The 14,936-nt window shown below is 46.6% G+C and overlaps 1 pseudogene; it reads left to right on the top strand.

Annotated features, from left to right (window-relative positions):
- The first annotated feature begins 2,992 nt into the window (after positions 1-2,992).
- Positions 2,993-3,147, top strand: LOC126485525 (5.8S ribosomal RNA; annotated as a pseudogene).
- Positions 3,148-14,936: the final 11,789 nt, after the last annotated feature.

The following is a 14,936-nucleotide window of genomic DNA, read 5'->3' as shown; positions in this document are numbered from 1 at the left end:
CCACTGCTATCGCTCAGAGAAGGCATTGACTATGTATTCCTGCTAGCATACTTTACATACGGCCAGAATCTCTTTAAATTTTCTGCCAGGTCTCGACGCAAGGTTTCGTTGTGGAAACTATTATAAGCATCTCTCATTGGTGCCCGCGCCAAATTTCGAGCTTCTGTAAAAGATCGCCACTCTGGGAGATTTGTGTTCGTTTAAATTAAGCGGGCTTTTTTCGTTGTTTCTGCAACAGTGTTCTCACGCGTTTTGTGTACCATGGGGGAACAGCTCCGTAATTTGTTAATTTAGTTGGTATAAGTCTCTCAACTGCTGTCGGTACTATGACTTTCAATTCAAGCCACATCTGGTCTACAAAAAAAAAAAAAAAAAAAAAAATGGCTCTGAGCACTATGGGACTTAACGTCTATGGTCATCAGTCCCCTAGAATTTAGAACTACTTAAACCTAACTAACCTAAGGACATCACACAACACCCAGTCATCACGAGGCAGAGAAAATCCCTGACCCCGCCGGGAATCGAACCCGGGAATCCGGGCGTGGGAAGCGAGAACGCTACCGCACGACCACGAGCTGCGGACATATCTGGTCTACACTTACACTGTTAATTTGTAAGAAGTGGAGATTCTCTCACGAAGGCGTCAAGTGAATTTTTATCTGCTTTTTTTCGTTTATATTTGGACGATTTGGGGGTTACAATATTCACTCTCACTACGACAACCCTGCGTTCACAAATCCCTATATCCGTTTTGATGCTCTTTACTAGCTCAGTATTATTTGTTGCTAAGAGGTCAAGTGTGTTTTCACAACCATTTACTCATGAACTAACTGCTCCAATCATTTTCAGATAATGGGTGCAGCACAATTTCGGATAATGTGTTATGCGTACCTCCGGAATTAAACATGTATTTTTGCCAACATATCGAGGGTAAATTAAAGTCAGCACGAACTATAATGGTATGAGACGGATACGTGTTTCAAATCTAACTCAAGATTTCTTTGAACATTTCGGCGATTGTATCATCTGAATTGGGAGGTCGGTAAAAGCATCCAATTATTATTTTATTCTCGTTGCCAATAGGACCTCTGCCCATACTAACTCACTGGAAATATCTACTTCAATTTCGCGACATGGTAAACTACTTCTAATAGCAGCAAACACGCCACCCCCAACTTTGTTTAACCTATCCTTTCGGGTCACCGTTAGGTGCTTTGCTAACATTTCAGCTGAACTTATCTCCGGCTTTAGCCAGCTTTCAGTGCCTATAACGATTTGAGCATCAGTGCTTTCTATTAGCGCTTGGAGCTCTGGTACTTTCCCAACACAGTTACGACAATTTACAGTTGTTATACCGATGGTTCCTGTATCTACATTCTTCCTCTCTGCGGCCTGCACCCATCGTGACTGAACGCATTTTTGTGTTTTCCCGAGACCCTCTAACCTAAAAACCCGCCCAGTCCACGCCACACAGCCCCTGCTACCCGTGTAGCCACCTCCTTCGTATAATGGACACCTGACTTATTCAATGGAACCCAAAACCCAACCACCCTTTGGCGCAACTCGAGGAATCTGCAGCGTACACGGCTGCAGAACCGCCTGAGCCTCTGATCCAGACACTCTACTTGTCTCTGTACTAGAGGTCCGCAATTGGTCCTGTCGACTATGCTGCAAATGATGAGCTCTGCTTTCATCTCCCAAGCAAGACTGACAGCGTTTATCACTTCCATTAGTCGCTCGAAACGAGAAAGATCTCTTTCGATCCAAAGCGATACTCATCGTTGGTACCGACTGAGCCACCACCTACAGCTGGCTGCACCCTGTGCTCTTCATGGCATTCGGAAGGACCCGTTCCACGTCTGGACTGACTCCACCTGCTATGCAGACAGAGTACACATTGGCTTTCTTCCCCTCCTTGGCAGCCATGTCCGTAAGGAGCCCCAGAACGCGCCTAACATTGGAGCTCCCAACACCAATAATTCCACCCTTTATGATTGCCCAGATCTTGCAGGCTGAGAGGTGTAGGCGGGATATAAGCCATTGTTAATATGAAATGTTGTACAAGTCCGTCAGAATGTGTCATCACTTTCGTCTGTAAGCTGGTCGTAGGTTATGTTCCAAAAATGAACACCATAGAGACAGAAGTGATAACACCTTCTGCAGGAACTTGTAATGTCTATTGCAGCGATCTCTCCGCGATATTTTCAGAAATTTTATAAATTATATAACTCGGTACATATCTCGAAATATCTCTTCTTATCTTACCGATTCCTAAACTTTAATATACGATGATTATCAATGCAAAGTAGTTTCAAGCCCTATTATTCCTTGGAGCGTGCATTTACTCCATGGAATAGCTTCTCTGCTATCTATGTTTTCTCTTATGAAAAGAAGGATGGAGATCTTGCCGATTTGCCGTGAAAGAACGAAGATGTATATGTATGTATTGTTGAGCTGGTCGCAATCTTGATCAGATTCTGTATGAGAAGGAATTTAATACATGAACTAAACTAAAGTAAGTGTGTTCGCGTATTATTTAACTGATTATTATTGACAGTGTCTGCTTACTACGCTGTGTTGCATGGGATCAGTGGGGAACGTCTGATTTACACTGGACGAACCTGCCGTTTTGTATGCTCAAGATATCCAGCTTATTACTTTCAATAAATAGGCTAACACGGTCTTACCAGCAGATCTCCGGTCTTCCCCATGTGATCACTGAAAGTTAATAATTATTACAAATGTTTTCAGGAGATCGACTGACAATTTTCATCGCACCGAGACTTCGAAATTGCTTCACTGCCTTATGGAATATAAGTTAAGCTCAATTTAATCAGGATAGAACAGTATTGAACTGTGTGAATGTGATATGCCTGCTTTGTGAATGAAAATTCCCTTAATATACGCATGTTTTTTACTATCCTGATCAGTGAAGCTAAATCAGGCCGGTGTGAGAGAGGTTTTTAAATTTTAGATCCCACAAAAATATTAAATTTGGCGACCGTGGATCACTCGGCTCGTGGATCGATGAAGAACGCAGCAAAGTGCGCGTCGACATGTGAACTGCAGGACACATGAACATCAACGTTTCGTACGCACATTGCGGTCCATGGATTCCGTTCCCGGGCCACGTCTGGCTGAGGTTCCTTCTGGTCTCACAAATCCGTTACGTCTTCTGTCCGGTACGCCAATGCGACGCCTGTCCTCCGTGCCGTGTCCCATGTTCCTGTTCGATCAGTTTTGCCGCAGTTCAGCAAGACATCGATGAAGAAAATTTTTCAGAAGATTGTAAAAATTTGCATGTGTAAAGATGTTTTTTGGCTATGAGGCAGATTTTATCTTTCCTATGAATTCTAGAATATCTCTCAAATTTCTAAATTATTCTGTCTTTCCTATCATCTGTGATACCTAGTTGGGGTCTAAGCCTCCAGGTTTTCCGGGGTTTCCCCGTGAAGGCCAGTTCCTGAATAGGTAGACCTGATTAACAACTATATAAGTCCATCTTCCCTGGTTGTGTATGTGGGATGCGGGTATGCCCCAGTACACGTGAAAGCAACAACTAGGTATCTAGATAACGAAGATCGGTGTTACCTATATCAAATCTCTTTCAATTCTTGTAATCAAAAAATCTTACTAACTTCTTAAAATTTATAGGAACGTATGTTCCACAAATTCTAACGAGTTAGCTAAGCCAATAGTTAGCTCGCAAAGTGGATACATATCAACCTGACCATCATTTTGCAGGTCAATGCTCAAGCATGTGCAGTGCAAGACGTTACTGATTTGTTTGACTGATGGAGCTGCTAAGTGCTACACCACCTCCTGCACTCTCCTGACTTAAGCCCTCGTAAGTTCAACTCGATTCCTAAACTGAATAGACCGCGCCGCTCCAACTGTCAACACAACTGGCACAGCTAAGAGTATCCTACGACTTCCACATCGCTGGCAACGGGTTATGCAAAATGCTGGTGACTACTTTGAAGGTCAGTAAAACTTTGAAACGCGTATATATTTTGTACGAGCTGTAAATAAATAGTTGCCACTATTAAAGTTCCAACCCTCATATATACTGAAGGACATTGATTATTTGCGTGTTGCTATTTGCTTGCGACGCAGCTTTGTGAATACAAAAAGCTAAGTATTGTCATTTATCTGTTGTAATAAACTCCATTAATACAATTTGCATTCTCTAGCGATCTGAGAAAGCAGGTTTCCTAGGCAACCTGTATTAGACGAGTGGGCAGAACACAATAGAGACTGCTGACGAAATAAGGCTAGAGTATTGCGGGGCTGTAACTAAGCATAATATCAACAATGAAGAAAGGTAACCTCTCCGTTTCTTGAGAGAAGACACAGAAATGGTGATGTTATCTACTGACAAGGGAAACGCTACTGTTCTTTGCCTGCATCATCTTATTTTGGCAAGAAGACGGATTTACTGCAAGACTCAACGTATCGTCGTCTTCAGAAGGATCCAACAGATGCAGTACAACGGAAGACATCCACGTTCCTCGCATCCAGCAAGTTTCCTGAACATCTTAAAAAGACTTTAGAGTACAAGCGCCAGTTCCAACAAGACTCCCCCCCCGGGGGTCCACAACTCTTTTGTGGATACGTGCGTGGCGAGCACAGGGCCCTGAGCCATTGCAGCCTTCCTACTTTCCAGGGCTGCATTTCCTTCCCCCTCCCCCCCCTTTCCCCTCCTTGCTCCTTCCCCCTCGCCCTCTCCTCCCCCTCTCTTGGTGTTCTTGCTTATGTTCGCCCCTGCTATCCTCCTGGCTCTTTTGGTTTTGCAGTTTAGCTTTGTTGCGTAATCACCTCCTCCTTTTGGCACTCCCTGGTCCCCCTCTGGGGTTTGACCTCCATTACTAAACTTCTCTTCTGTAGTGTGAGCCATTTGGGGAAGAGCACCTTACCTAGTGTCTCCAACGTATGCCCTCCTAGTTCATTCCACCTTTTCTTTCACGTTGTTGTCTGGTGCTAGGGTGCATAGCCAGCACAGTAGCCAGCCCCTGTGGTGGGGTCGCTATGTACTCTTTTGGTTCAGCCCCCTGAACATACAGGGATCACACTTCTGATACCTGAGCTGTGACCTCCTCATGCAAGCCTTGGAGTGGTTGCTCGTCATCATGGAGCATCGGAAGTCCCGGCAATGGCCGCCGTGCCAGACGGCCCTTGTTGTGGCTGGGTGGCGCCCGTGAGGAGAGCCCCTGATCGGAGTGGGTGGTATCAGGGCGGACGCTATGCAGATGAAACGCATATGGGTCCAGAACTCTGGCCGTTCTTCTGCGGCTGTCTCTCTGCGTGGAACTGATTCTTTGAGTGCTGCTTCTCTTGCTCCTTCGGCCTTCCCTTCCATGGCTACCTCCTGGGAAGAGGGCCAGGCCTGGCGGCCAGGGGCGAAACCTTTCCCCCGTTATCTGGTTTGCACCAGGACTGATGGGGATACTTTCACCAATACCAAACCTTTATTCTTTGTGGAACACATTGAAGACAAGTTTGGCGAAGTGGACTCCCTGAGCAAGATGCGGTCGGGTTCGTTGCTGAACAAAACTGCTTCAGCTGTCCAATCTGCAGCCCTTCGTGCCTGTACCCATCTTCGCAAAATTCCTGTGTCCATTACCCCCAACCAGTCTCTAAATATGGTTCAAGGTGTGATTTTTTACAGGGACCTCATCCTTCAAACTGATGAGGAACTTCGGGACAATCTCGGACGGCGGGGTGTTCACTTTGTTCGGCGTGTTCAGAAGGGTCCTAAGGACAATCGCATTGATACTGGTGCCTTTATCCTGGCCTTTGGATATCGATGTGATGTGAAGCCGTACATCCCACCTCCTATGAGGTGTTTTAAGTGCTTGCGTTTTGGACACATGTCTTCCCGCTGTTCACAGGCCCCTCTCTGGTGACTGTGGACGTCCACTCCATGAGGGGAGTCCCTGTGTTCCCTCTCCTGTGTGTGTTAATTGTCATGACAATCATTCTCCACGTTCATCAGATTGCCCCGTATATAAGAAGGAAAAGAAGATACAGGAGTATAATTCCCTTGACCATTTAACCTACACAGAGGCCCATAAGAAGTAAACACGTCTTCACCCTGTGTTCATGACATCTAGTTATGCTTCGGTTACAACTTCACCCCTTCCTCCCCCTTCCTTACCCCCATCCCGGACCCCTCTCCTTCCCCCCTCCCCTGCGGCTCCCACATCTTCTCCTCTGGGAGCTGCTCCCCCTCCCCAGCCGGAGAAGTGTTCCACTCCTTCGGCGTCTGCCGGTGAAGGGCGCCTCTCCCGGGATGCCCCTTCCCGGCACCTTCCAGGCTGCGGTCTGTCGGCCCCCAGGTCGCCCGGTCTCTTTCTGTTCCTGATCTTGCTGCAGCTGGCTCCTTTATGCCACTCAGCCCTCCTCGATCTCAGCCTGAAAAGAAGAAGAAACGTAAGTCCCGGGACAAAGAGCCTCTGGTGTCACCACAGGTCCCATCCCCGGTTTCACAACCGGACTATGACCTGTCGTTCATGGATGTCGCCCCCTCCTTGTCCGTGATGGGTGTTGACCCGGCGATATGACTGGCTTCAGCGTGTTCAGCCACCATTTAAATCATCGTTCTGTGGTTATCCAATGGAATTGTAATGGATACTATCGTCACCTTCCGAAATTGAAATCCCTTATTTCGTCTTACTCTGCAGCTTGTGTGGTTCTACAGGAATCTCATTTTACTGATGCTCAATCACCGACCCTCCGTGGGTTCCATGTTTTCTGTCGAAATCGGGTCGGACCACTGCGGGCTTCTGGTGGCGTTTGTATGTTGGTCCGTACAGCCATTGCTAGCACGTGGATTCCTCTTCAAACTACATTGGAAGCGGTTGCTGTTAGGGTCCACCGGGACTCTGAGGTCACGGTTTGCAATCTTTATCTCCCTCCTGATAGGACTCTTACACCTGCTGCCTTAACTGCCCTTCTTCAGCAACTTCCTCCTCCTGTCCTCCTCCTTGGGGATTTTAATGCTCATCATCCCTTGTGGGGCAGTGCCTTTCCATCTAGACGAGGTCTTCTCATTGGCCAGTTTATTGCAGACCACGACTTGTGCATTCTTAATGATGGCTCCCCTACTCCTTTCAGTGCCGGTCATGGTACCTTTTCTGCCATTGATCTTTCTCTTTCTTCTCCCCCTCTCCTCCCTTTATTACACTGGTCGCCACACGACGACCTTTGTGATAGTGATCATTTCCCGTTGATTCTCTCTCTCCCTTCCCGCTCCCTGATGGACAGGTTACCTCGATGGTCTTTCCAACTCGCCGATTGGCCTCTATACACTGCACTGGTCATGTTTTCTCCCTCTGTCGGGTTGTATTGATGATGTCCTACGTGACGTGTCTGACACGATTGTTCACACTGCTAGTCTTGTTGTCCCACGCTCATCTGGACCATTTCGTCGCTGGCAAGTCCCGTGGTGGAGTATGGCCATTCCCATTGCCATCCGTGATCGCTGTCGAGCTTTGCAACACTTTAAGAGGCACCCTTCCGTAGCCAGCCTTACTAACTTTAAATGCCTTCACGCTAAAGCCCGTTATTTAATCAAACAGAGCAAGTGGATATGTTGGGAACGATTTGTTTCTTCCCTCGGTTCTACTGTCCCTCTGTCACGGGTATGGGCTAACTTCGCTCTCTCCAAGGTTGCCATCGGCAGCCCACCCTCCCAGGCCTTCATCTCCCAGATGGCCTTTGTACGGACCCGTTAGTTCTTGCAGAACATCTTGTGACCCATTTTGCTGTGGCATCAGCATCAACCTCCTATCCGGCTGCTTTCCTTCACCAGAAACAGCGGGCCGAAGCTTCCACCTTATGTTTTACCCCTTGTGAGTCAGAATCTTACAACGAACCTTTTACTGAATGGGAATTTCTTTCTGCTCTATCTTCTGCTCATACAGCCCCTGGCCCACACTCCATTCATAACCAACTGCTCCAACATCTCAGTGCTCCACAACAGCAACATCTTCTTCAGGTCCTTCCTGTCCTTAAGCCTGGCAAGAACCCCCATTTGTTGACAGCTATCGGCCAATTACTCTGACCAATGTTGTTTGTAAGTTACTTGAATGGATAGTAGCCTGTTGGCTCAATTGGGTCCTCGAATCTCGGATCTATTGTCCCCTTACCAGTGTGGCTTCCGAGAGGGACAGTCTCCAATCGATCATTTACTTCGCTTGGAATCTGCAGTTCGGCAGGCTTTTTCCCAGCGCCGCCATTTGGTTGCAGTATTTTTTGACCTTCGCAAGGCCTATGACACAGCCTAGCACCATCACATCTTTCTTACCCTTCATCTGTGGGGTCTTTGGGCCCACTCCCGATTTTTATCCGCCAGTCATTCAGGGTTCGGGTTGGTACAGTTTTTAGTTCTCCACGGGCCCAGGAGACGGGCATCCCACAGGGTTCTGTCTTGAGTGTCCTTCTTTTCCTCATTGCTATCAATGGACTTGTGGCCTCTGCCGGTCCTTTAATCACCCCTGCCCTGCATTTGGGTTCGTTCCTCTTTGATGGCCTCTGCAGAGCAGCATCTCCAGGGAGCTATACGGCGTGCCTCTGCATGGACCCTCTCACATGGGTTTCAATTCTCTCCTCTAAAATCGCGGGTGGTCCACTTCTGTCGCCGTACTACGATCCACCCTGATCCCAAGCTCTATCTCGACGCGCAACGATTGCCTGTGGTCCCATAGTTTCGTTTCCTGGGTCTTCTTTTCGACAAGAAGCTCACTTGACTGCCCCATATCAGACTTCTGAAGGTAGGATGCCTCCGTAAACTCACTGTCCTTCGCTTCCTTGCCCACTCCTCTTGGGGTGGGGACCATTCCCTCCTTCTCCGCCTTTATCATGCTCTAGTTCTGTCTCGCTAGGACTATGGTTGTCAAGTTTATGGTTCAGCTGCTCCTTCCACACTGCACGTGCTGGATCCAGACCACCATCGTGGTATCCGTTTGGCCACCGGTGCCTTCCCTACTAGCCCTGTTGATAGTCTTCTGGTTGAAGCTGGGATCCCCTCCCCCCCCCCTCTTCCTGTTCGGCGGTCCCAGCTTCTGGTGTCTTATGCACTCGCTATCCATTCCCCTCCCGCTCATCCTTCCTATTCTATCCTGTTCCCAGACCATGGACGTCGCCCACCAGATTCCCGCCCTCGGGCGGGTTTACCGGTGGGGCTCCACCTTGTGTCTCTTTGCCGTGATTTTCAGCTTCCTTCTTTGTCCTGTCTTCCTCGCTCCCTCCCCTCCACCCCCCCTCCCCTTGGTTAGTTCCTCGGCCTCGAATTCGGATGAATCTCCGCCGAGGTCCGAAAGATTCCATCCCCCCTATGGTGTTCCGTTTCTTTTTCCGCCGAATTTTATGGGAATTTCTGGATGCTGTTGTTTTTTACACTGATGGCTCTAAATTTGCTGATCATGTGGGGTATGCCTTCACGTCCTCTGTTGGAACGGAAAATCATCTGCTGCCACCTACATGTGGGGTGTTTACTGCGGAATTGATGGCAATTTCCCAGGCCCTTACCTTTATTAAACAGTCCCAACACAACCGCGTTTTGTTATGTACAGACTCAATGAGTGGCCTTCTGGCTATTGATCGGTGGTTTTCGGGCCATCCCTTGGTATCTGCCATCCATAACCATCTCGTGACATTCACCGTGCTGCCTGTTCTATTGACTTCCTTTGGGTCCCTGGCCATGTGGGTATCCCGAGTAATGAGCTCGCTGATCGTTTGGCTGGGGGAGCAGTCAGTTACCCCCCCGTTTTCTGTAACCCCTCCTGCAGCGGATTTACGGCTTCACATCAAATCCCACTTCGCACGGTCATGGGCCAATTCTTGGGAGGCTACTCCCCTGTCTGATAAACTTCGTGCGATTAAGGTGACACCAGGCCTGTGGCGCTCTTCCTTTCGCCTCTCCTGAAAGGACTCGATCACACTGTGTCGTCTCCGCATTGGCCATACCAGGCTGACCCATGGCTTTCTTATGCGTGTTGAGCCACCCCCACTTTGTGGTTGTGGAGCCTTCCAGTCAGTAGCCCACATTTTGGCTGAATGCCCCCTTCTTTTGGCTCTGCGTGCTAAGTATAGACTCCCCAACACTTTACCTTTGATGTTGGCTGACGATTCCCCGATGGTCTCTTTGGTTCTCGGTTTCCTCCGGGAAAGTGGTTTTTATTCTCAGTTTTAAGGTTTTAATCTCTCTGTGGTGTTGGGGCAGGGCGGTGAGTGTTGGGGTATCTCCCACTGTAAGCTGTGTTTGGAGATTCCCGACTCACCTCCCTGACCGAGATCCTGTTTTCTTCCCCTTTTACTCTGTTTTTACCCTTTTTTTTAAGGATTGATTAGTCTCCTTTTCCCATACGTACTTCTCCATTCTCGCGGTTGCACCTTTTAAGTCGCAGGTGGTCTTGCCTCTGCTGCTTCAGCATAGCGTTGGGTTCGTTCTCTTACTGACTTCCCTCATTTTCTACATCTACTACATCTACATTGATACTCCGCAAGCCACCCAACGGTGTGTGGCGGAGGGCACTTTACGTGCCACTGTCATTACCTCCCTTTCCTGTTCCAGTCGCGTATGGTTCGCGGGAAGAACGACTGTCTGAAAGCCTCCGTGCGCGCTCTAATCTCTCTAATTTTACATTCGTGATCTCCTCGGGAGGTATAAGTAGGGGGAAGCAATATATTCGATACCTCATCCAGAAACGCACCCTCTCGAAACCTGGACAGCAAGCTACACCGCGATGCAGAGCGCCTCTCTTGCAGAGTCTGCCACTTGAGTTTATTAAACATCTCCGTAACGCTATCACGGTTACCAAGTAACCCGGTGACGAAACGCGCCGCTCTTCTTTGGATCTTTTCTATCTCCTCCGTCAACCCGACCTGGTACGGATCCCACACTGATGAGCAATACTCAAGTATAGGTCGAACGAGTGTTTTGTAAGCCACCTCCTTTGTTGATGGACTACATTTTCTAAGCACTTTCCCAATGAATCTCAACCTGGTACCCGCCTTACCAACAATTAATTTTATATGATCATTCCACTTCAAATCGTTCCGTACGCATACTCCCAGATATTAAGGACAGATGTGCTGAATATAGACGTCACACCAGATTAGGTCAGCCAGAAAAGTCTGCTGTGGTTGAACGCTGTGTTGATACACGACACAGTATGAACTACGGAGAGATAAAGATCCTTTCGTTCGTCTCAACCTACTGGAACCCCATTATTAAAGAAGCAGTTGCAATACATATAAGTAACGACCTGATTAACAGAGATACGGGATTTCAACTCAGCAAGGCAGGAGAACCGGCATTGGCGGTACTGAGGCATGATCGGCCGCAGACGAACGAATCAGAGGCAACACGTATGGGGAATCGGAGTCCGCACACTTAACGCTGGGGACCAACACACTGCCCGCGTGCACGCTGGACCGCGATTTGCAGCGCGCTTTTCCCGCGTCGCGCATGCGAAGACCGTGGCGCTTCTCTCCGAGAGGGGACTCCAGATGTCGCAGAACTATGTTTCGTCTACGATGACGTTACAGCACGCTCCATGGCGCCTGCGCTTTTCTCGTGAGTCCTCCTGTATATCGGCGAGCCACTGCAGCAACACGTCACTAAGCACCTGATGATGACGAGTAGCTCTCTCGCTGAAATATTGTACAGCTTCCACAAAATTTTCCGACACGACGCCCGTGAACCACAGAAGCAAGTCCAATGCTCGATTCGAGAGAGATCTGGTGATCGAGCAGGCCAAAGCAACATGTCGACACTCTATAGAGCGCAAGTGAGACCGATACAGAATGATAATGACATCGCCAGAATAATACGTAATCCCGATGACTGGAACACAATAAATAGCGTAGCCGATATTGTATCGAACACTCTGCACGGAGAATACAAGCGCCAAAACCCATATGGAAGGAGCCGTAGACAAGCACAAACAACACAACAGACCACATGGGAGGACACAAACACGACCACAAATTCCGACACGGAGGAAGGAACACGAAGTGAACATGACTCAGAAGGGATCAACATATAAGGGACCAAAACCAACAATGTATGACACTGCATGCCACAACTCAGTCACAAACAACACAACAATCATAAAACAAATAAACCCCGCACCACATACTAAGGCTGCAGTAATAAGGTAATGACGCTTAGGAGCAGAAGGCTCGAAGAACTTTTATTCCGACGCTCCTTCTCCCCAATGGCATCCTGCATAGTGTTGAAAGTATACTGCACACAAGCTGTAATGCATTTCTCGTCTTATTGTGTGCAGACAGAAGTATATTCCCTTCTCTGTTCAAAGCTATAATCAATGAATTTCATATATCTGAATGTATTAAGTTATTAAAGGAATAATGCATTCAAGTAGCCATGAACTATATTCGATTTCTACTAACAAGTTACAAACATAAGTGTATTTCTGATGTGAAGCTAAAATTCATGTATTCCATATATGAAGTGCTCAATCAGCATTTAATCTGTATAATCTGTGTAAACATACATTAGCGCAAACCATTTCAGATGGGAATAGCTCGAGGTTGTAACGAGACCTTCTAATCTGAAATAGATAGAAATAGGCCATTACTAACCAACATGCTACTTAGACTGTATTACTCATCCAAATAAAGCATATCACTTTCCTCTATTTATTACAAATTATTTTTAACCCGCTCATTGTGTTACATTTTCTTTTTTTTTCTATTTCTTTGACATTTGCATTGTATAAATTATATTCTCATCAACTAGGTAGTACCAAATTATGTGGAACCATTTTAACAATTTTTAAGCATTCAATTCGCTGTAACCTCAGAGAAATCTTTATATCTTATATTCTTTATATTATTTAAAAAAAAAAAAAGCATTAACAGTTGCATACCAATAGGACTGCAACAATCAGAAGTCTTTGCTATTAGATTCAGAAGCATCCGACCCACCTTACATTTCAAGGCGGTGGGTTACTCTGTACTGTTAATGAAATAAATAAATAAATAATAAATAAATCTACAGAGCATATCGGGTTAGATGGGCAAGCGTTATTTTGTTGGAAAACACCCCTGGAATGCTGCTCATGAACGGTAGCATAAGAGGTCGAATCACCAGATCGCCGTACAAATTTGTAGTCAGAGAGCGTGAGAGTGCTCCTATTGTCATACAAAAGCGCACCCCACACCATAATTCCAGGTTCAGGTCCTGTGTGTCTAGTACCAACGGAATCGCAAACGGTGGTTCAATAATGGTTCAAATGGCTCTGAGCACTATGGGACTTAACATATGAGGTCATCAGTCCCCTAGAACTTAGAACTACTTAAACCTAACTAACCTAAGGACATCACACACATCCATGCCCGAGGCAGGATCCGAACCTGCGACCGTAGCGGTCGCGCAGTTCCAGACTGAAGCGCCTAGACCGCTCTGCCACATCGGCCGGCTCAAACGGTGGTGATCTTGGGTTAGTGAAAAGTACGTTGCAGGGCGCCAGGCTCGGAGCTGTCCTGGAAATAAGAGAGTTGTTAAAGTTCGTTGAGCCACTGTGGTGGCAACTGCTGCCCAAATTTCTGCTGCAGATGCGGTATAATGCGTCAGAGCCACAAGCCGAACACGATGGTCTTTTGGCCGTTCGGAGTCCGGTCTTCTCGCGACTATACATTCTTGTGACCACCGCTGCCAGCAATACATTCCCGCAGTATCGCAGAAGGAATAACCAGGTTCTCGTAGCGTTATTACATGACCTCATTCAAACTCAGTGGGCTGTCGATGATACCGTCTTTGTCACCTTGAAGGCATTCTTGACTAACATCAACTCACCACGCCCAATCTCAAAGGTAACGAACGCTTACGACTGTTACTGAGAGTATTTAACGCAATTCTAATATGCATCCATTAACGCCACTCTTATGCGATTGGCGCTAAATTTGAGGAGACATCATCTTTTAGATGTAAAAACGCACCTGCCAACTTTCGTTTATGTCGTACAACTCATTCTTGGTGTTGCGATTTTTTCTTCCGTCAATGTATGTGACTTCGCTAATATGCGCTGAAAATGTGCCCCTTCTGTACAAAATATTGACCCAGAAATAATTACTAACGTTATCTCACTGCCTTGTAACGTAAATATTCAGAAGTAAGCAGATGCTTTCTTTGAGCCACGTGACAGAAATGCGGTCATGAAAAAAAAATGTTTGAATGATTTTAAGATCGCTGTTGCCCATGGTACCGACCTAGCACGACTGTGAAGTGTGGATGTGACATCCCTTATAGGCAGACATCTGTAGTGAGCATGTAAGACCTGACACTGTAAGCCCAACGCATATTCATAATAAAACATTTAATGTAACAGTCGCACCGAACAAGACTTTGAACAGATTGAATAAAAAAATCGACCAACCAGTGCTGACTTTTTAAAAATTTATTCTGGATTACACAGTTTCTGTTTCGCAGCCATGTTTAAGATTTTTGATAACCTCTAACAGGAAGTCTAGTAGTCCTGGTAATGCTGACTTACTTTACATGCTGTATAGGCATGAAAAGAGTTTAAAATATTCCTACTGTTAGCAGTTGCTTTCACTGTGACTTATAAGTCCGCTGAGGGAAGAATTCACTGCAAATATCATTCTCAAATGAAAGGCTGTCGGAAGAATGTATATAAGGGCACATGTGTCACCCAGGTATTGTGTTGTGTTCACAAATGAGTGTGAGAGGAAAATAAAGATGCTTTAATGAATTTCCTGATTATTAATACGCAAATCAATGGCCAATGACCAAAACTGAATTTTCAATTCTCCTATGATGGGCTGCGTGCTGTGCAATCCACGATTAATGAAAATCAGAACAAAAATAAAACTCAATACAAATCAACAGTTAAATTATCTCCTCAACCTCGCAATAATAATGTGACTAACCTCTCAATAAAATT

The sequence above is a fragment of the Schistocerca serialis genome, chromosome 6 (genome assembly GCF_023864345.2).
Source record: "Schistocerca serialis cubense isolate TAMUIC-IGC-003099 chromosome 6, iqSchSeri2.2, whole genome shotgun sequence".
Classification (NCBI taxonomy): domain Eukaryota; kingdom Metazoa; phylum Arthropoda; class Insecta; order Orthoptera; family Acrididae; genus Schistocerca; species Schistocerca serialis.
The sequence above is the reverse complement of the archived record's forward strand: the minus strand, read 5'-3'. Positions and strand labels throughout refer to the sequence as shown.